Here is a 24104-nt window from a genome sequence, read left to right on the forward strand (position 1 = left end):
GTCACCCAAGATTTCTCTGCAGTGTTGGGGCATCCATCTTTGGCCTACAGGCCTAGAATATCTGACAGGCTTTTCTATGAAGCAGGACATTCTGAAGGGCTGTCCTACCTTGTCTTGGCAAAGTTCATCAGTCCATTCATTTGTGTCTTGCTTGTCCAATTTGGACAAGATATTGTCAGCAGTTGAAGCAAGGCCACTTTCTTGCCTAATGGCTAATCTTTGCCACAAAGAAAATAAACTCCACTCGAATTTCATCATTGCCCATCATCTTTTCTGAAGTAGATAGGTACTGCCAGGAGAAGACATGTCTCATTTTCATAAAAAAAGAATCTGTGTTATTAAAACATCTTAAATGCCATATTCTGTAGATCTCTGAAGTGTTTGAAGACCACCTCTCTACCTACAATATATCTCTGTTTGATCTTGAAAACATATCTAACGTGACTATAAATTTAATTACAATATGTGACTAACTACTAACCCACATTCCCTTATTATCCCTAAACACTTTGCAGTAATAACTTTTAAGGACTAGCAATTTGTATTACATTGCTAACTGAGTTGTATAGGTGCAGTATTGTGAACACGAGTAGAAATGTATGTACACAATGTTATAACAGAAATAATCTCAAATTTCTATCAGTATACAAAGATCCAAATCAATGTAAAATATTTAAAACAAGAAGTTACTTTTTTAAAGTAGATTCAATAATCTACCCTTTTATCATATCATTTCTATATCAGCATTTTTTCTTTTCTTATTTTTTTAATCAAGAACCCTGAATCTAATCTTTGTTTGGTCTTTTTTTTAAACCATTATCATTAACAACATGTAACCAACCAACCTAACAATAACAAATATCCACAACCCATTGAAAGACCAATAACCAAGGCCAGGCGGTGGTGGCACACGCCTTTAATCCCAGCACTCTGGAGACAGAGGCAGGCGTATCTCTGTGAGTTCGAGGCCAGCCTGGGCTACAAGTGAGTTCCAGGAAAGGCGCAAAGCCACACAAGAGAAACCCTGTCTCAAAAAACCAAAAAAAAAAAAAAAAAAAAAAGACCAAAAACCACACATCCCATCTCTTGGGAATGTGGGCAACATATTCTCAAAATTATTTCTTGCTCTATGTGGGTGATGACATCATGAGCGGATCCTGAAAAGAAAAATTTGGGTTAATTTCCAAGTCCTGGGAGAGGCAGCTGTATCATTTGTTGTTTAGTCTCTGCATAATGGGAAAGTACAGTGCTTGTCTCAAGTCCTGGCTAGAGTAGTCTGTGAGGCTGGATAACCTTAGCTAACCATCTCAAAATTGTCCTGAGCAGTTTGTAGTACAATGCCAATCTTTAGGTAGTATTTGTCAGCTTAGTGGCATTATCAAAGTTGTGGTGGAATCATTATTGTTGGGCCTCATGTTCCTTTTGTAGACATCAAATGTCGTTGTTAGGTATGGTCATGGTTAACTGCAGAACACTTAACTATTTTAAATGTCATATACAGATCTCAAAGAAGTTAAAGGATCGATATTTGTTATGTACATCCAGAGAACAAAAACTTATTTCCTAGTTACCTTATAGAGACTCAAACCTGAAATCATATATAAGAAACTAAAACTTTTTTCTAGAATTAGTTAGTATTCTATCTGACCATTCATATCATGACAAAAAGTTTAAAATATATTAATCTTATAAATTTTGAGATAGTATTTATACCTTAAGAAAAGTTTTATCCTGTATACAAGTGATAAACAGGCTGAAAAATAAATCAGAGAAACATCACCTTTTACAATAGCCACAAGTAATATAAAATGCCTTGGGGGTAACTCTAACTAAGCAACTGAAACACCTGTATGATAAGAACTTTAAGTCTCTGAAGAAAGAAACTGAAGAAGATATCAGAAAATGGAAAGATCTCCCATGCTCATGGATACGTAGGCTGAACATAGTAAAAATGGCAATCTTACCAAAAATAATCTACAGATTCAATGCAATCCCCATCAAAATCCCAACACAATTCTTCACAGACCAGGAAAGAACAATACCCAATTTCATATAGAATAACAAAAAAAGCCAGAATAGCTACAACAATCCTGTACAATAAAGCAGCTTATAATAGCATCACCATCCCTGACCTCAAGATCTACCATAGAGCTATAGTACTAAAAACAGCTTGGTATTCACATTAAAAAAAAATGTGGACCAATGGAATCAAATTGAAGACCCTGACATTAATCCACACACCTATCAATATTTTTTTCAAAAAAATTTTTGACAAAGAAGTTGTACAATGGAAAAAAGAAAGCATTTTCAACAAATGGTGCTGGCATAACTGGATGTCAACATCTACAAGATTCCAAATAGATCTATATCTATCACCATGTACAAATTTCATGTCCAAATGAATCAAAGACCTCAACATAAATCCAGTTACACTGAACCTGATAGATGAGAAAGTAGGAAGTAACCTTGAATGCATTGGCACAGGACACCACTTCCTAAATATAACACCTATAGTACAGACTCAGATGGTAACAATTAATAAATGGGACCTCCTGAAGCTGAGATGCTTACATAGTAATAATAGTAATGCTTCCATAGTAAATAAGACAAAATAGCAGCCTACAGAATGGGAAAACTTTCTCAGAAAATTGGGAATCAATCTACCTCAAGACTCAGCTATACCTTTCTTGGGCATGTACCCAAAAGACGCCTAGTCATACCACAGGGACACATGCTCAACTATGTTCATAGCAGAATTATTTGTCATAGGGAGAACCTGGAAACAACCTAGATGCCCTTCAACCAAAGAATGAATAAAGAAAAATGTGGTACATATACACAATGGAGTACTACCCAACAATAAAAACAATGATGTCATAAAATTTGCAGGCAAATGGATAGATCCAGAAAACGTCATCCTGAGTGAGGTAACCCAGATACAGAAGGACAAACATGGTATGTACTCACTCATAAGTGGGTACTAGATGTGCAAAGGATGACTAGACTACAACTCACAGATTCAGAGAAACTAGCTAAGGAAGAGGATCCTAAGAGAGAAACATGGATCACCCTCAGAAAGGGAAACAGATGAGATCTCCATGAGTAAACTGGGGGGGGGGCAATGAAGGGTAGGGGATGGTGGATGAAAACATAGGGAATGGGATCGTCAGGCTGGAACAGAGACAGAGTGGGAGAGCAGTAAAAGAGATACCATGATAGAGAGACACATCATGGGGAGAGGGAGAAACATGTTGCAAGGGAATTTCCCAGGAATCCACAAAGATGTCCCCAGCTTATTCTACTAGCAATAGTGGAGAGAGTGTCTGAACTCGTTTGCCCCAGTAATCAGATCGGTGAATACTCTGTCTCCATAGACACGTCATTCAGTAACTGATAGAAGCAGATGCAGAGATCCACAGCCAAGTACCAGGCCAAGCTCCAGGAGTCTAGTTGAAGAGAGAGAAGAGGGATTCTATGAGCAAGGGACATCAAGATCATGATGGGGAAACCTACAGAAACATACAAAGCAAACTGATGGGAACTCATGAACTTTAGACCAACAGCTATGGGGCCTCCATGGGAATATCCTAGGCCCTCTGCATAAGCGAAACAATTGTGTAGCTTGATCTGCTTAAGTGCCCCAGCCCCAGCAGTGGGATCAGGATCCATCCTTGGTGCATGAGCTGGCTTTTTGGAGCCCACTACCTATGACGGGACATCTTGCATGGCCTTGATGCAGGGGGAAGGGCTTGGACCTGCCTCAACTGAATGTATCAGGATCTGATGACTCCCCATGGGAGGCCTTACCTTGTTGAAGGAAGGAATAGGGGGTGGATTGTGGGGGGAGGACTGAGGGGTAGGAGGAGGGAAGAGAGGGAGATCTGTGGTTGGTATGTAAAATGAATAAAACATTTCTTAATAATAAAAAGAAAAGCTTTAAAGAGTCAAAATAAAACAAAAGGATTATGAGATTAGTAGCAATAGAATAGTCCCTAATTTTTTTTCTGACCCATATCACAGGTGGCTCTTCTGACAAGAGACAGAGATTTTGAGTTTTACTTTAACAAGCATGCTTGGGTTTAGAGAAGGAAAGAGCCACACTTCAATATCAAAACCAACTTTAATTTTCATTTGAAATGGGACTAAAAAAAGACCATTTGCATTATGTGTCTGTGGAGAACAGCAGAAACAAATATTTGGGAATATTTATAAAATTTTATCCTGTTGAAAATGTGATATATCAATAGACTAATTACTCCTTTTCTTGGGACATTTTTTTCTGGGTGGCTTGTTTTTTTCCTTCACATGTGTCATTTTTCCAGTGGTCTTCAGATTCCTTAGCTGGATGCTTCTTATCCTCTGAAGAGACAAAAACAAAACCCTTGCACAACCTTAATTTTAGGGAGGTTCTGTTTTGCAAGTTATATCTGATCAAATGAAAGCATTTGTTAATTGTATAGGTTAATTTAGATTGAATGGCCATGCTGTTTGATGAATTATCACGTCTTCTAACCAAGAGGTCTCTCTTGTTCAAATGCAATCTTTAACAATTTTGACGGTATCAATAGCATTTCTTCTCCTGTGGAAACACAAGCAAAACCCCTTCCCCAATGTAACACATATCATGGTTTCCATTCTGAGGTCAACATATCTTTAGAGTATACTGATTTAATTCAGTAGTTTTTCTATTATCCAATGTCTCTGATTACCATTCTGAGGTCAACAGATCTTCAGAGTGTATTGATTTAATTCTGTAGTTTTTCTAATATCCAATGTCTGTCCACAGCTGTTCATTTCTCATTAGCATTGAGAAAATTAAAAGATAATAAAGCATTATGCAATCTATTTCTGGGTGTCTTTGTTACCCTTTTCTGTTTATTTAGCATATACTTTAGTGCCCTGTATGATTGTGTGGTACGGCTGTAATATGCTTTATATTGTAGTAAATATAAAACTGTTTCATTTACAGACATGCTGGAGCATTGTCAGTCTGAATTTGTACAGGTATACCCATGATGGCCATAACTTCTAACAATTGTGTGATTTACAGAATCAGCTTTTTCAGAACTCAAAGCAATTGCCCCTTGAAATTCTCAATATCTACCTATGGTATGGTATAAATATTTTAATTTTCCAAATTCTGCTAAATAAAACATATCCATCTGTCAAATTTTATTTCTTTGAGTATCCTGTGGGTTATTTCCTGCAGGTAGTGGAGTCTGGTTGTATAAAGAACAAGTAGGACATTTCCCTATAATTTCATAGGCTTGTTGCCAAGTGATGGAAAAAATCTTTTTTCAAACCTTTGCTTTTGACTTAGTGTTTTTTTTTTTAAATAAAACTCTCAGGCCTCCAGCACATTTTTTAGCAATAGTTGATCAATTTCATTATTACCTTGTACTAGAGGGAGTGGTAGATCCATATGGGACTTGATGAGTGTTATATATAAGTTACAATTCTTATTCCTGATTATTTCTTGTGATCACATAAATAACAAAGTTAATTGTGACTCATCAGGAATAAATTTAGCATTTTCAATGTGTAAAACAATGCTTTCTGCATATGGAGAATCAGTAATTATGTTAAGAGGTTCTGTAAAATCCCTTAATACCATGAGAATAGCATATGATTCTGACATTTGGACAGAATCCTAAGGGCTTTGAGCCACTTTACTTAATTTTCCTGATTTATAATCTTCCTTTCCTGATTTGTTTGCAACAGTATAAAATGTAGGGGCTCAGAAATTGGTGTTTGTTATACAATATAAGGAAGAATCCAATCTGACCTTTTTATAAATTAAATTCTCTTGCTTTTGATATATTTGTTGTTAATCTTTCCCAAAAATTACTGGAAGCTCTGCTCTGGATATTGCTCTATATGCTGTGAATGTGTTGCTCTTATTGGTTAATAAATAAAGTGTTGATTGGCCAGTAGCCAGGCAGGAAGTATAGGCAGGACAAGAGAGAGGAGAATTCGGGAAACAGGAAGGCTGGGTCACCAGCCAGACACAGGGGAGCAAGATGTGAAGGCAGAACGGAGAAAATGTACCAAGATATGTGGCTAAACATAAATAAGAATTATGCATTAATTTAAGTGTAAGATCTAGCTAGCAAGAAGCCTGAGCCATTAGGCCAGTTTTAATTAATATAAGCGTCTGTGTGTTTATTTGGGTCAGAGTGTCTGTGGGCTCGGGTGGGACTGGAGAAAACACCAGCTACAATTGGTGCCAGAACATGGGGCAAGAGATTCCACCTAAAACCCAAGAAAGAAGATTCTAAAACAAAGCTAGAAAACAGCTTCCTAATTGTCTTTCTCAAGTTAACGGCAGCCTGCAGGCTTGAGCTACTTTATGGCAGGTTCCTGGCATGCAGGCTTGACCTACAACATGGTGGGAATGAGGTGTCTGCAAGCTGCATATTACATTGAGTGGTGGATTAAGCCTTTGCTAGTACAGATCAAAAAAATAAAAGGAGGTTTCTGGGCTACATGCTGCTTTGATAGAAGCATAGACCCACTGCTTCTGAGAGTTGATCTTCCAGACCCAGAGCTTGCAGTAAATGTATCACCACCATGTTGGGAACCTGAGGTGGGCAGAAAATGATGCAGTTTAAAGAAATAGACTCACAATAAGACAGATTCAGAAGCGATAAAACTCTAAACAGTTTACAATGTGTGTAAAAATGTATGTAGGCTTGGAAGAGAAAAAAAGTAATATATGCAGTTATATAAAGAAATAGTTTTAAAAAACAAATTCTTGCCGGGCGGTGGTGGCGCACGCCTTTAATCCCAGCACTCGGGAGGCAGAGCCAGGCGGATCGCTGTGAGTTCGAGGCCAGCCTGGGCTACCAAGTGAGCTCCAGGAAAGGCGCAAAACTACGCAGAGAAACCCTGTCTCGAAAACCCAAAAAAAAAAAAAAAAAAAAAAAACAAATTCTTTAAAAAGAAAGTAAAAGTAATTTAAAAATAAACTGCATAAAGATGAATATTACAGACAGAGTCTGGATTATATTGTCTTTGGGATTCTTAACTGCAGAAAGACATTTGATTATAAAGGCTGCTCAGTTAAAACAATATGTATATTTTAAAAGTACCTTGACTTTAAAATTTGTATCTAAAGATATGTTGCTTTGGAAAGGAGGCTCTGCTTTTGTTTCCACAGAAACCAAGAGGCTATGGATTTGTTCCAGATTAAGATACATCAAGTCTGACCAGCCAAGACCCCCTGAAAGGTCTCAGAGGACACCATGGCCCAGATGATCCAAAATCCAGAATGGTTTCAAGGCAACTGGTTCAGACAATACAGCCTCATGGACTATTCCATAATCCTAATATTTTCTTTATGTCCCCATAAGAATACAGCGTCCTCATCCAGCAGAAAGTAGTATGAGAAGCTTCACCCAAATTCCCAAATAAACCAAGCTGGTTTTGGAAATGGGATTGGCCCACTCCTTCTCTAAACCCAAGCATATTGCTAAAAGAAAAGGTTAAGAGATTCTTCTGTCCCATATCAGAAGAGCCTTCTAGTGTAGGACAGAGGAAAACCCATATTTTTATTTAAATTGATTATAAATATAATCTCTTTCTAAAGAAGAAAAGGAGATTGTATAGATAATAATAGGATGAAAGGGTAGATTAATGAACCTACTTTTTTTTTTCAGGTGCTCAAACTTTTATTTTAATTCTTACAAAATACTATAGAAATGAACCCAAACTGAACAGATATGTACATGTGCATATGTACAAAATTTTACTCCTGAAAAAATTTATAAAAGTAGATGATAAAAACAAACAAAATACAGAAACTCCAAAGCAAACCAACTTAAAAGATTTAAAACCAGTATTATGAAATTGGTTTTCACAAAGAAAGCAGTAGTAATTTTAACTGTTGGCAGCGGCTGGTTTTCTAGGCTGCACACAATCGATGGGTCAGATTAAAGGAGCCTCTTCTATTCCAGAATCTCTCTAGTCTCATTCTATTCCATCCGACAGTCCAGATCCCCTCACAACCTTTCAGCATGAGGGCAAGGCACTAAGTTGTCAGCTTGTATTGTCATCTTCCTCTTGAGTCACAGGTCGGAAAGGCAATGTGGTTTGCCCTCTTTCAGGATCAGACATTCGAAGAATTCTAATCAGTTTACTTGAAGGAAGTGAGCTCATGCTTTGAGGGGTAAGCAAGATAAATTGTCTAAAACGCTGGGAGTCTGCCATCTTAAGTATCATATCCATCGCAATTCTCCTATTAACCATATCCATGTAGACATCAAACTCATCCAGGCATCTGAAAGGTGATTCGGCAATGGACCACAGGGAAAGAATGAAGCACACTGTGGAGAAAGACCGTTCACCACCGGACAAAGCACGCATGTCATTGAAGGAAGCTTTATTTCCCTCTCCAGGCTGAACTGAAATACTCAGAGTTTCATTCTTGTGGTCAAAATTCATTTTTCCACAGTAAGCCCGCTGAGATAGTAAGTTGTCAAAGTATAATTTGCATCGCAACGTCAAACACCTTCTAAACTGTTGATATGTTTTGTACCTATGAGTCATTATTTCTTCTAGTAACTTAATGAACCTTCTTAAAGTCCTTACTTTATTATCCAGATCAAGATAGGTTTCTCTCGCTTCCTGGTACTGCTTCATTATTTCTTCCCTGAATTTTTTGTCTTAATCGATTAAGACAAAAAATTCAGGCAGAACATGCTAGTCATGAACCTACTTTTAAAGAGCAATACCTTGTTTAGAAATGTTTTATATTGCTATGGATTTTAGTTTACTTATACAAGTTTAAACTTAATTTTGTTATACTGTATATATATATTTCTAGTCTTGTTTGAGGTATTATGTTTATGTAACTCATTTAGATTATAATGGATAATTAAAATACAGATTAATAGTCTTCTATGATAGTCAAATGTATAGTCATGTTAAGTTTTCTAGGTATATATAGATATAATCCAATAAGGTAGGTAATCTTCAAACACTTCAAAGATCTACAGAATATGGCATTTAAAATGTTTTAAAAATTTAGACTTTCTAGAGAGCGAGACATGTCTGCTCCTGGCAACACCAATTTGCTTCAGAGAGGAGGATGGGCATCAAAGACACTCCATATGAAGTTTATCTTCTTCTTGGCAAAAATAGCCATTTGTGCAAGAAATTGTTCTTGCCTGGACTGCTTGATCGACTGGACACGCAGGACCTATAGGAAGGTGACCACTGAACTTTGCTTGGCAAAATGGTCCTTCAGGTTTCTGCTTTGCAGAGGAAATTGCCAGACATTCTACAGGACAAAGAGAGAAGTTACTAATTACTCTAGGCCTGTGGACTAAAGACAGATGCCCCAAATTTACAAAGGAACTTTGGATGACTGTCCAGGCTGCCAGCTGTCTCTGTCTACTCTCACAAGACTCCCAAAAGTTGCTTGCATTTTTCTTCTGTTTCTCAGGTAATAGCATATCCTTCTGAGATCTTTGATGTAGTTGAAGACTGGATAGTTATAATTTCCTTAGTTATGATAAAAGTTAAGTTACACATGAAACCTTAGACTCACAAATCTAGGATAGATAGCATATCTTCTTTAATTTTGCCAAATACAAATAGACTAGATACTATAAATAGAACAGATACAGTAACTGTAATTCTTGCTTGATAATTGTTTTGATACATGTAATTTTATTATGTGAAAGTTAAAACCTTCCTTTTTGGAAAAAAAAAAGAAAGAAAAGGGGAAGTGCTATGGATATCACTCTGTATGCTGTGAATGTGTTGCTCTGATTGGTTAACAAATAAAGTTCTGTTTGGCCAGTAGCCAGGCAGGATGTATAGGCACCACAAAGAGAGGAGAATTCAGGGAACAGGAGGGCTGAGTCAGGAGTCACCAGCCAGACACACAGGAAGCAAGATGACAAGGCAGAACTGAGAAAAGGTACCAAGATATGTGGCTAAACATAAATAAGAATTATGGGTTAGATTAAATGTAAGAGCTAGTCAGTGGTAGGCCTGAGCAAATGGCTGAACAGTTTTAATTAATATTCACCTCTGTGTGTTTACTTGGTGTGGCATCTGGGAGCCAGGTGGTACTAAGAATACTTCAGCTACAAAGTTTTCTGCCAATGATCATTTTCCGCCCTTATCAAGTCAATTTCATCATTAGTAAAAGGTACCATGGTTTCTGCTGGGTCAACTGCTGCTATTTGATGGAATCTCGATTTTTCCATTTTCAATCAACTCAGAGACATTTTCCACAAAAGTTTTTAAATTTTTTACTCTGTTTATGTGGTAAAAAATCCATTCTAAGATAATATCTTCCCTCTACATTAATATTCTTACAGGAGAATATGTAGAGACTAAAATAATCAGAATACAATCAAGTTCTAGATTCAAATGATCCACGTGCACAAGCTGTAATTTCTTTTCCACCAAAGCCAATTTTCTCTCAGCTTTAGATAATAATTTTCTTGGACTACTTAAGTCTTTGTCACCTTTTAAGGTTTGAAACAAATTATTCAGTTTGGGTTTTTTACTTCAATAGTGGGCCATTGATGATTAATTTCTGAAAGTCATTAAAAGTCCATAATCAATCTCTCCTAAATTGCCACTTTTGGGGTTGAATTTTTTTATAGACCTATTTTATATCCTAAATAATTTAATAGCATCTCTTCATTGTATTTTTTAGGAGCAATTTGTAATCCCTAACAAGGCAAATTTTTCTTTATTGCCTCTATAATTCGTCCTTTTGAGTATGTTAGAAACTAGAAGTTATATGAATATCTAACACTGTCTCCTCTGGGAAACATGAGAGGATGGGTAGTGAAAGAGACAATAGTATTTCTCAAGCACCTTATGTCTTCACAGTGTTTGATTTCCACAATACCAAATGCACTTCCCAGGTTAACTAGGACAGAGAGGCAACTTGAGGGAAAGAAGACAAAGTATGATTTTGTGACCTAAATCTTTCCAGCTGTGATACTCATCAGCAGGCAGTTTTATTCCCCAGAGGATGGTTGGCAGTGTCTGAATAAACTTTTAGTTGTCATGACTTCAGGATGTACTTGGAGCTAGCAAAAAGAGGCCAGGGATGCTAATAGCATCTTACAATGCATAAGGCTGAGTCCACAGCAAACAGTTACGCAGCATAAAATATCAGTGAAGGCAAATAGATAAAACTGTTCTAGCTAATAATAGAGGTCTGTGAATGTGACATTTAAAAATTAAACAACACATTATTATAATGTGGTAACAGGAAAAGTGGCAATGAAAGTTGTCATCGTTCAGCTGCTACTTTGGAAAGGGATGGTTACATTTGATAGAAAAACAGACTTCAACACAGAAGACACGGTATCCATGTCTGTGTCGCCACACCCTGTTATAACACTGAGATGGAAGCCAGTGTGGTATGTAACAGAGAGTTACAGAATATCAGAGTAAAAGTAGATATACATCTAGCTGCCACTACCCCTTGACCATGTAAGCTTCTCTTAGGAGCTTTTCTTTTTCAGTATTTTTGTTTGTAGGGTAGGAATGAAAGTAGTATGTGCATCATCATCTTCTGTGGGTATATGATGTCATAGTCAAATTCACTATAAAATATTTATAATAATAAGCATCAGACAAATCACTGCTTTTGTTCATTGGGCTGCTTGTCATTTTCTTCTTCTGTAAATAAAGGTACTTCATATGACAATTTCTAAAGTAATATATAAATTTTGAAACTTTGTTTCCTAAATCCTATAACTAAAATTTACAGGCGGCGGCTGGAGAAATGGCTTCATGGTTAATATTATTTAGTTTTGTTGGAGAGGATCCAAAATTGGTTCTCAATATGCACACTGGAGAGCTCATAACCACCTGTGACTCCAACTATATGGGATTTGACACCCTTTTGTATCCCGCCAGCATTTAAATTCATGTGTATATAACCATATAACTGAAACTTTTTAAACCTTAAAATAATAAATATATACAAAATTGATTTAGTGTAAAACACTATTTTAATATAATAATATAATATAATAAACCTTCAGAATATGACAAAAGCCTTCAGTGTACTGAATTCTGTAATATGGTAAATCATAAATATAATACTTAAATAAACCAAGAAGATCTTCTCAATTAACCCGTTCCAAAATGTGAACACAAACAAAATTTATAATTTTAGAAAACTATAAAAGGAAGGAATAAAGCAATTTAAATTCTGATTGTTTTTTAAAAAAGTAATTATACTTTAGAAGTTCATTTATTTGGAGCAAAATTATCAATATTTATTTTGTTGACCAAAGTCTGACAGGGCAGGTTACTGATAACCAAGAGGGGAAACAGAATATCAGGATCCCTTTTTCTGTTTGTAGTCATACATGATGAAAAATTTCCAAATTCAATAATTACTATTTCAGAAAAACCTAGAGAATAAGTTTTAGAAAGCCTAAAGAAACACACCAAAAAAACAAACAGACAAACAAACATCTTCAGTATCTCTAGAAGAAAAAGTCAATAGGTGAATTCTAGAAATAATGACATTTTCCAACTGTCAATCCATTATACAATTACAAAGATTTTCTACAAACTATTGGGGATTGTTTTACAGAATTATTTGATTTCTTCTTTGCATGGTAACCAAGCAGAGCTTACTACTAAAAGACTATGATGATGAAAATTGTGATGAATGAAGATAATATTTCAAAATTCTTAGAAGTTCATGAGTCCCAATATTCACAAGTCATCATTTCATTACTAATTACTAGTATATTTTTTAACATTCAACTTAGCATATATATTTCTAATAACAAATCATATTTACAATACTTCTGGAATCCATGAACATAGATTGTCTTTCAATATGCTAAAGTTTTCTTAAATTTCTTTCTTCAGTTTCTTAAAACTTTCATTACAGCTATCTTTCACTCTCTTAAATAGTTTATTTTGATGTATTATAAGTGGATTTTTCCACATTTCATTATTTGCCAATTCATTATTTGTATATAGAAAAGAAAATTATCTTAGTACTTTTAAAATATCTTGCTATATATCAGAATATATATCTGGAAAACAGGTTTCCCATGGGGCACTTGGCATACTATATGCATAGGATTATATCATTTTTTCCATATTTTTTTCTATTTGTGTTCTGTTTATTTATTTCTCTTGTCTTACTACTGAAGCTAAGACTTTGAACATTATACTAAATTAGAGGAGTAGAATCTTGTCTCATTCCTGATTTTAGTAGAAACATTTTGTTTTTTCCCATTTCATATAATGTTGGTTATAAACTTGGCATGCATACTTTCTGTGTTGAGATATATTTCCTCTATTGCTAATTTTCTTAGAGATTTGATCATGAAGCCATGTTGTCAAGTTTTATGAGAAGCTTTGTTTTGTGTTGGTTAAGATGATAATGAGATTTGTGTGTATATATTTATTTATATATTGCATTGCATATAATGTTTTGTGTGTTTGCATGACTGCATGTGTGTGCATGCATGTGTATGTGTGCGTGTGTGCGTGCATGCATGTGTGCATGTGTATAATAAAATGTGATCCCGAATTTGATTTGCAAGCATTTTACTGATAATTTGTCTGTGTTCCTCTGGAAACTTTCTCTCTAGTTTGGCTTACTTGTTGGTTTGTTGGTGGATTTTATCTGTTTTTGGAATCAGGTGGTGCTGATTTCACAGAATGAGTTTTACAGTGAATCCTGCTTCATCTTCCTCATTGTAAGAAATATTACAGTTATCACTGCTTTCTTTGGTAGAGTTTGACACTTGATGTTTCTAGACTTTGGGTTTTTGTTACTGGGAGATGTTTTATTTCAACCTCACTGTTTATTATGGGTTTGCTTAAGTGTATATCTCTTTGGTTTAATTTTGGTAAATCATATGCATCTGGAAATTTGTCTTTCTTCTAGATCTCCCAGGATACTGGAATAGACATGTTCAAAATATGCCTACAATTTCCTAAATTTTACTGATATCCATTGTAGTCCTCTTTTATTATCTCTAATTTTATTCTCTCTCTTGTTTTTGATTAGTTTCTCTGGAGATAATTCAATATTGTCTTTTTTTCCCCAAAATAATCAACTTTTAGATTTATTATACATACTCTTTTTTTCTATCTCTATTTCATTAATTTCCATCCCAGTCTTTTGCATTTGGATTTGGTTTACTCTTGTTCTTCTAAGAACTTAAGATATAGCATTAGGATTTATATAAAATTATTCTGATTTTTTAATAAAACATTCACAGTCATATACATGTTATGGCAAGTTGTTTTTTATGTTAATTGAGAGAATTTTAAATTTCCACCATAATTTTGTTCAACTGATCATTCAAGATTTTATTTTTCATCCTCCAAGCTTTTATGTAGTTTCTGCCATTTGTCTTGCTATAAATTTCTAGTTTATGAATTCCATTATTTATAACATAGTTATTATTTTAATTATTTTATGTTCATTAAGACTTTTTGTGGGCCATAATGTGGTCAATTTTAAAGAAGACTCCATGGGCTCCTAAGAAGAAAATAAAATTACTGGTATATGAAATATTTTGTATACATCTGATAAGACTATTTGATCTCTGATATTTTTCAAATATTATATTTCTTTATTGGTTTTAGTTTATATGATATATCTAGATGTGAGAGTGGTATAATAAAGTCATCCATATCTGGATCTATCTGGACTTTTATTCCCACTGTTTATGAAAATCAGAGCCCTCAATTCTGGTATATAAATATTTACCATTAAGTGTTCCTGATAAATTGTTCCACTTATTAATCAGATTTAGCTTTTATTTATTTTTTGTTAATATCTTCTGACTAAGTTTGGTTTGAAATCCATATAGCCAGTAGTAGAGTAGTTTGGGCATGGGCAGTGTGGGGATAAGTTGCCTTAATTTCACATTTCTTACAGGTCTAACATTTGTTTAAAACCAAGGTCACAGGCAAAAAAATAAAATTATTGAGCTACCTAATGTCAGAAATGAAATTACGACTAGCCCATTTTAATCCTCTTTCATGAGGATTTGAGCATGGGCATTTGAGATTTTTTGAGAATTATTCATATATGCCAATTTATATGTACATCACCATTCTGTACTTTATTACAAATAGCTACAAATACTTTGAGTCCAAAAGTTCATTAGCTGGCTTATAATAATTTAATACACAACACTGATTTTTAAGGCAAGTCTTAATATTAACCAGAACGTTATTTAGGAATCTTATATGTGTGCCTGTAAGATATTAAAGTTCATCCTGTAAATGTCTGGTTTCGATAGCTGTAGAAATATTATCTATTGTTGGATATATTATCCAGTCTCAAAGGAGCTTTAGAACTCATGCAAAGGTAAATAAAAATTAAAGGAGCAAATTCTTCCTTTGGATAATACATGATTGTTGAAAATAACATCATAATTATTTCCATTTGTGTTAAAGTTTGTTCACATGGTTTAAATAAGAAATAAATTTTAGCATTTTCCTTCAAAATTTCTCTAAATTATAGATAACTTTGCGTACATAATACCCCGTTAAATTAAGCTGAAATAAATGTTCCTTCCATGCCTCAGGACCTACTGACCATAATCAAACTGAATGAGTGAAAGGTCGATAACACACATCAGAACTGAAAACATTCAGGTCTCATAAAATGCCCAGATGTGTTTATAAAATGAATTAACAATAATCTTTACAGAGGCATCAATGACACATATCTAATTTTCCATGTTTTTAAAGATTAATGAATCAGGTAAGCAGAAATGCATGACAGAAGCCATAAAACGTTATACACAGATGAGGTGTGTTTTCTGTTACTTTCATAAATACTCATTTATCAAAAGTTCCTTTTACTGAAGCACAATAGTTCTACCAATAACCTAAAAGAACTAACATTTATTTTAAATTATTGCACCTATTGATGCAGATTTCTATGTATGTTTTAAAAAATGAATGCTATAGCAAAAATATGGAAATAAGACAATTTTTAAACCTATTTTATGTTGATTTCTGTGTATGTGTAAGAGTGTATGAGTGTAAGCAGAGATGATCACAGAAGCCAGAGTCATTGGATCCCTTTGGACCTGGTTTCATAGGTGCTCATGACTTGTCTAACATAGGTTCTGAGAGCCAAAATCAGGCCCTGGACAACAGCAGTGTGTACTCCTAACCTTTGAGCTTCCATCAGCCTAGTAAACAAGGTATTCTATTTATTTTTAAATGTAAACTCCATGGGTAGCTTTTTCTTTTACTATGTGTGGTTAGGTATACTATTTTTATGACCATATTTCCTCATCAGCAAAATTAGAATTTTAGGACAATACACACTATCTTGGGTTGATGTAGTAACTTTGTATATTAATGAATGTGACATGCTTATGATAGCCTTGAGACTTAGAAAGGACCCAATAAAGCACACTTTGCTGCTATTGCTGTCAATGGCACTCTTAGTTTTTCCATTCCCTCTGTGAGTGAGTGAGTGAGTGAATGAGTGAATGAGTGTGTGTGTGTGTGTGTGTGTGTGTGTGTGTGTGTTAACCTCTCTTTAGTTTTAAAGCCTAGGGGTGAACCTTTGGACAGAGGTCATGTAATAGAAGGCTTGTCAAGGTTATGTGTAGCTCAGAGTTCCATTACCAATATTCCCAAATGAAGTCATATATATATATATATATATATATATATATATATATATATATGTGTGTGTGTGTGTGTGTGTGTGTGTGTGTGTGTGTGTGTGTGTGTTAAAGGGCCTATAGACTGAAATCTCTTGAAACTGTAATCATGGATCTTAAAAGTTCTTATTAATAAAAAATACCCAGAGACAGATATTGGGGTGAAAGCTGAAAGATCAGAGAAGCAGAACAAGCCTCCATGTTTTACCTCTACGAAATCCTCAGCCTCAAGAGAGTGAGTTGAGTTCCTGTTTCCTCACACCTTATATACGTTTTTTTTTTTTTTTCTGCCCTGCCATCTTGCTTCCTAAGATTACAGGCATGTGTGCTTCCCAAGCAAAGGCATGAGATCTCAAGTGTTGGGATTAAAGGTGTGTGCCATTTTGTCAAGCTCTGTTCCCAGTGTGTCCTTGAATGGACAGAGATCCCTGTGGATCTCTGTCTTCCAAGTGATAGGATTAAGGGTCTGTCCAATCACTCTCTGGCCTCTATGTCTAATCTAGTGGCTGGCTCTGTCCTCTGATCTCCAGATAAGTTTTATTCATGTGCACAGTATATCACCACATTTCCCCTTTTTTGTCTAAAATGATAAAAGAAGGTAATAAGTATATTTGGGTTAATTGTTAAGTCCTAGGAACGGTAGCTGTATCATTTGTTTTCCAGTCTCTTCATAATGGGAAAGTGCAGGGCTTGTGTCAAGTCCTTGCTCAAGTAGTCTGTGAGGCTAGATCATCTCAGCTAGCCATCTCAAAATTGTCCTGAGCAGTTTGTAGTCCATACTGATCTTTGAATGGTGTTTGCCATCTTAATGGTATTATCATTGTTCTGATGGAATCATTGTGGAGCCCCATCATCTTTTTGGAGACTTCAAGTTGCTGTTAGGTATGGTCGTGGTTCACTGGAGAAAACTGATAGAGACTCAAACCTGAAATCATGTAGAAGAAGCTAGGTGAAGCCTTTTTTGTAGAATTAGTTCTCTCTATGATCATGACAAAAGTTTAATGTATATATATATATATATATATATACATTAATCTTATAAATTTTGATATAAAATTCATACCTTAAGAAAAGTTTTAAAAAGTCAAACTAAAATCAAAGAATTATGAGATTAGTTGGAATAGAGTAATTTCTTAGTTTGTTTTCTCTTCTGTCCTTTATCAGGTAGCTCTTTGGACTTGATACAGAGATTTTGGATTTTCTTTTAACAAGCATGCTTCTCTAAAAGAGGAGAGAGCCATGTTCCAACTCCAAAGCCAGCTTTAACTTTTAATTTAATTGTGACTACATGAAGACCATTTGCATTATTTGTCTATAGAGAACAGCAGAAATAAACATGTAATACTTATGAAATTTTATCCTGTTATATATGTGATATACCAATAGGCCAATTTACTCTTTCTCTTGGAGTATGTTTGCTGGATGATTTGTCCTTTTTCTTCAGATGTCTCACTTGTCCAGTGTTCTTCATATTCCTTAGCCTTCATTCTCCTGAAAGACAAAAACAAAAATACTTTTCCAACCCTAACTTTGGGGAGGTTTTCATTGTAGCTGATGTTTTCTCCAGTCCCGCTCAGCCAGGTACAAAGGAAACCTCCCCAAAGTTAGGGTAGATATTTCAGTTATTCAATGTCTCTTCACAGCTGTTGTTCTATTCTCATTAGCATTGAGAAAATTCAAAGTTAATAGAGTATTAAGTAATCTATTTCTAGGGGTTTTTGTTATCTCTTTCTGTTTATGTATCATATTCTTTAGAGTTCAATTTGATCTTTCTATGACTGCTTGCCCTGTAGGATTATGTGACATAACTGTAATATGCTTTATATCATAATAAGCAAGAAACTGTTTCATTTTACCAGAGACATATGCTGGAGCATTGTCAATTTTAATTTGAGCAGGTATACCCATGATAGCCCTAACTTCTAGCAAATCCATGATTATGGAATCAGTCTTTTCTGAATTCAGAGTAGTTGCCCACTGAAATTCTGAATAGGTATCAATGGTGTCGTGTACATATTTCAGTTTTCTAAATTCTACAAAATGAAACACATCCATCTGCCAAATTTCATTCTTCTAAGTGCCCTTTGGGTTACATCCTGCTGGTAGTAGAGTTTGATTGTAAAAAGTATAAGTAGGACTTTACCTTACAATTTCCTTGACTTATTGCCAGGTTATGGAAAAGTCCTTTTTTAAACCCTTACTATTGACATGATGTATTTTATGTATTTTATGAAAGTCTGAGGCCTCTAGCATATTTCCTATCAACAGTTGATCAGTCTTACCATTTCCTTGTGCTAGAGGGCCTGGCACACCCATATAGAATTGGATGTGAGTTATTTATAAGTGATGATTCCTATTCCTAATTATATCTTGTAACTGGATAAATAACAAAGTCAATTCTGACTCTTCAGGGATAATTTCTGCAGTAAAATATTGTCCATGTAATAATAAATTATAGATTTAGGAAATTGTTTACTTATTATTTCTGATGGCTGCTGTACAAAATATTGGCATAGTGTTGGACTATTTAACATTCCCTGAGGTAGAACCTTCCATTCATACCTCTTAAAAGGCTGGGAGTTATTATAACTAGGCACCACGAAGGTAAATTTTTCTCTGTCTTTTTCTTGTAAGGGTATTGAGAATAAACAATCTTTTAATCAATAACTTTAAGAGGCCATTCTTTAGGTAACAGAGTGGGTAAAGAATTCCAGATTGTAGAAAGCCCATTGGTGGGATTACATTGTTATTTGTTCTTACATCTATTACCATTCTCCACTTACCAGATTTCTTTTTAATAACAAATACAGAAGAATTCCAAGGGCTGGTTGATTCTTCAATATGCTCAGCATTTAACTGCTCTTGTACCAGCTCTTCTAAAGCCTACAGTTTCTCTGTTGTTAAAGGCCATTGCTCAACCCATACAGGCTCGTCTGTTAACCATTTAAAAGGTAGGGCTCTTTGTGTCTTTGAAAAATCAGCAGCTGTTGTTCCCTGTTCTTGTACAATCTGGATAGTGGGTGACTGTTCTTTATAATACCTTCTAATATTTTTCTAAGAAACATATATTAATTTATGGTTTGTTTCTGAGATAGGAGGAATGTTCATCTGGATATTCCATTGTTATAATAAATCTCAGCTCTGTGGATTTGTAGCTATATTAGCCACAAATGGATTGAATTTTCCTCTCTGTCCTACTGGCCCTAAACATTTGACCCATCTTGTGCTCTGTTTTACTTGAGATGATATTCCAATCACTGAAATCTGAACCTTCTGAAGAGGCCAGTATGAATGCCAAGATTCTGGTGCAATTATTGTTATGTCCACATCTGTTTCTACAAGACCCTCAATGAGAACATCATTTATTCATATTTTTTATTTTGGTCTTTGTTAATTTACAGAACCAAAAAAAATTTGCTTTATGCTTTCTCCTGAATTTTTTGATCTTTCTGCTATAGCTGTTTTATTGCCCCAAGCAGCATGGTTTTTAACAATAGACATTTGGTTATTTAATTGCTTCTATGATGGCAGGAAAGGACTGAACTGAATTTGCCATGGGGACCTGTGAGTGTGCCCTAAGGGAGTTTTCTGATGGCAAAGGCAAAGGATTATCATGTCTTTCCATTGTAGATCTACATTTGTTAGTCCAATATTTGCCTTTACCAAACCTTCTGCATATTCCAGAAGAGAGGGGGCATTCTGTTGCCATTGTTCCTTGAAAAAATATTGCTTCTAGGAATGACCTGTTTAGAGTCCCTTTTTTGGTGACCTTGTTTACCACAATTGAAACACCTGACATTACTATTTTTCTTTAGAAATCACCTCTCCTATTTAAGCATCCCCATGGTCATGAAATTCAATATTAATTGTATCTTGGAAACATTCCTCTAAGGGTGCTGATATTGCTTTTAATGGCCCAATTACCCTTATGCATTGTGTATAAGCATTTTCAAAAGCCAGAGAGTCAATTATTATCTGTCTAGGTTCTGTATTTGATATCACTCTATTTACTGCTGAAGACAGCCTTTGTAAGAAATCCATGAAGGTTTCTTTTGAGCCCTATATAAATTTTGTAAATGACTGAATATTCTTTCCTACTTCTTCAATTCTGTCCCAAGCAACCAAGACTGCCATTTGGCATAAAATTAGGGTATGGTTATCATATAGAGATTGTATTTCTATATCAGCATAATCACCTTCTCTAAGAAGTTGATCTTGGGAAATTTACATACCTATATCCCTACATCATTGTTCAATGGTCTTAGCCTCATCTTTCCACCATGTCCTCAATTTTAACTGTGGACCAGCTTCTAGGACAGCTGTAACTAAATCTTTTCAGTCTTGAGAAATAATTCTATTAAAGTTGACCAGGAGTTTAACATCTGCTTTACAAATGGAGAATGTATACCATATGAGACTATAGCTTCCTTGAATCTCCTCAAATCTAATATTTGCACAGGAATCCAATCAGCTCATACATAGTCTTGAGCATTTGGCAGTTCCTGTAAGGTTACTGGATAGATTAAGGTTGGCTGTTTGAAAGCCTTAGGCTGTTTCTCTGTAACCATATAATGCAATGCTGAGATTGGTTCACCTTTAAATTCCTCTGTATGTGTTTGAATTTCTCTATGATCTGTTTTAACAAGTTTTTCTAAAATTTTTATCTTGATACTCACATTAAGCAACTTTTCAAATAATAAAATGATCAAGCAAATAATATTTATAATTGCCATTACATCCATCAACATTAATTATCCTCTCATTTAGTTATTCCATTTTCAGACCACGTAATGTGTTATCAAACTGAGACCAAACACCCTCCTTTGTAAAAATGTTTCCCATTTTTTAATATGAGGGAAAAAATCTCTCTTAACTCATTTCTCCCTTTAAGAAATCTTAAGTGACTCACCATCTCTACTCACTGCATAGAACAGTAGAAACCCAAGCAGATTTCAAGGCATCTACCTAATGTCGTAGCTCTGTGTTCTGCCATATTACTTCCTCATATTAAAGGCACATGTCACCATTGCCTTGTTCTGTTTCTCTCATGTAACACAGGGTGGCCTTGAACTCACAGAGATCCAGATGGATCTCTCTGCCTTCCTAGTGATGTGTGGCCACTGCCTGACCTCTATGTCTAATTTAGTGGCTGGCTTTGTACTCTGATCCCCAGGTAAGCTTTATTGGGGTACACAATATATCACCACATAAAACAGTAGGAGAATAATAGTATTAAAAGTTCATAATTTAAAAAAAAACAAGTTGATAGTTAATATTGCATCAAAATCATCTTGTTCATTGCTGGTTTGACTATTACACGTATACATTTTTTGTCTATCTACTTTTACTACTTAAGTTTCTGACTACAAGCAAGAAAAAGACATTACCTCAATTAAACAGAGGAGGGGTATACTTGAAGTATACTTCAAAGATACCTGATAGGTCTAAGAATCCACTAGAATAATGAAGGACAACAGAGTAGGCAGTTTTGGTTTTATTTTGACTCTTTTATAGCTTAAGCTGGGCTGGGGTGGTACATGCCTTTAATCCCAGTACTTGGGAGGCAGTGCTAGGCCGATCTCTGTGAGTTCGAGGCCAGCCTGGTCTACAGAGTGAGATCCAGGACAGGCACCAAAACTACATGGAGAAATGCTGCCTCAAATAAGCAAACAAACAAACAAAACCCAAAACTAAAAAGCAATATTTTTTTAAGATATGAATTTTATATCAGAATTTATAAGATTAAAATATATATGTATTTTAAACTTTTTTTCATGATATTAATGATCATATAGAACTAACTAGTTCTCAAAAAAAGTCTTCATCTAGCTTCCTATACATGATTTCAGGTTTGAGTCAATTTGAGTCTCTACCAGTTTTCTGCAGGAAACCATAACTATGCCTATCAGGACTTTGAAGTCTCCAAATAGATGATGGGGTCCCATGATGATGATTCCATTAGAACAATGATAATGACATTGAGATGACAAACATCAGCCACAGACTGATTTTGGATTACAAACTGCTCAGGATATTTCAAGTTGACTAGCTGAGATGATTTATTCTCACAGAGTACTTGAGCAAGGCCTTGAGACAAGTCCTGCATTTTTCCATTATGCAGAGACCGGACAACAAATGATACAGCTACCTCTCCCAGGATTTGAAAATCAACCCACATTTTTTAAGGATCCCCAAAAATACTGTAACCCTCAGACAGCAGGAACTAATTTTAAGAACATGATGTCCACATTTCCAAGAGGTGGGGTGGATGATTTTTGGTCATTCAGTTGGTTATATATAATTGTCATTGTTTAGGATGGTTGGTTACAAGTTGTTAATTGATAATGGTTAGGAAAAAAGCTAAACAAGGACATTAAATTTGGGTTTCTTGTTTGAAAAAAAAAGAAAAAGAGGATATAGGTATAAGATAAAATGTTAATTATTGAATCTACTCTGAAAAGAAAAAAGAGGATATAGATATGATAAGATAAAAGGTAGATTATTAAATATACTCAGAAAAAAGGATATACAAATGATGGATAAAGGATAGATTATTGAATCTACCCTGAAAATAAAAAGGAAGGAATATAGATATGATAAGATTAAAAGGTAGATTATTAAATATACTGTGAAAAGAACAAAAGAGGATATAAGAAGATATCTTTTATTTTAATAAAATATAGATTATTGAATCTGTACTGAAAAGAAAAAAAGGGTAGTATACAGCTATGATAAAATACAAAGTTAGATTACTGAATCTACTTTTAGAAAGCAACTACTAGTTTTAAATATTTTACATTGGATTGGATTTTTATATATTTTTATATTTATATATATATATATTTTATATATTGTATACAAATTTTATATATTGAAACAAATTTGATATTAATTTTATTTGAGATTAAAATACTGTACATATATTTCTAATCTTGTTCAAGGTATTTACCTATACACTTCATATAACAATGTAATGAAAAGTTGCTAGTCTTTGAAAGTTATAATTACCAATTAATTATGATATAAAGAAATGCAAGTTAGTATTTACTCACCTATAACAATCAAACTTAGGTATGTTTTGATGGTCAAACAGATATATACTTAGATAGAAAAGTCATCTTCAAACACTTCAGACATCTATAGAATATGGTATTTAAGATGTTTTAATAACAGTTTATTTTATTAACACAATGAGATATGTCTTCTTTTTGCAGCACCAATCTACTTCAGAGAAGATGACGAGCATTGAAGAACCTCCATATGGAGTTTATTTTCTTTGTGGCAAGTTAGCCAGTGGGCAAGAAAATGCTCTTGCCTCGACTGCTGACAATAAGCTGTCCAAAATGAATAAGCAGGACACAAAAGAAAGAACTGGCAATCCTTGCCAAGACAAGGCAGGAAGGCCCTTTAGAAAATCCTGCTTCACAGATGAGTCTGTCAGACATGCTA

General features: G+C 34.7%; 1 pseudogene; it reads right to left on the reverse strand.

The window, feature by feature from the left end:
• Window positions 1-7724: 7724 nt before the first annotated feature.
• The window catches only part of LOC121830391 (structural maintenance of chromosomes protein 6 pseudogene), a 65885-nt pseudogene continuing 49505 nt past the window's right edge, over window positions 7725-24104 (reverse strand).

The sequence above is a fragment of the Peromyscus maniculatus genome, chromosome 6, assembly GCF_049852395.1.
Source record: "Peromyscus maniculatus bairdii isolate BWxNUB_F1_BW_parent chromosome 6, HU_Pman_BW_mat_3.1, whole genome shotgun sequence".
Classification (NCBI taxonomy): Eukaryota; Metazoa; Chordata; class Mammalia; order Rodentia; family Cricetidae; genus Peromyscus; species Peromyscus maniculatus.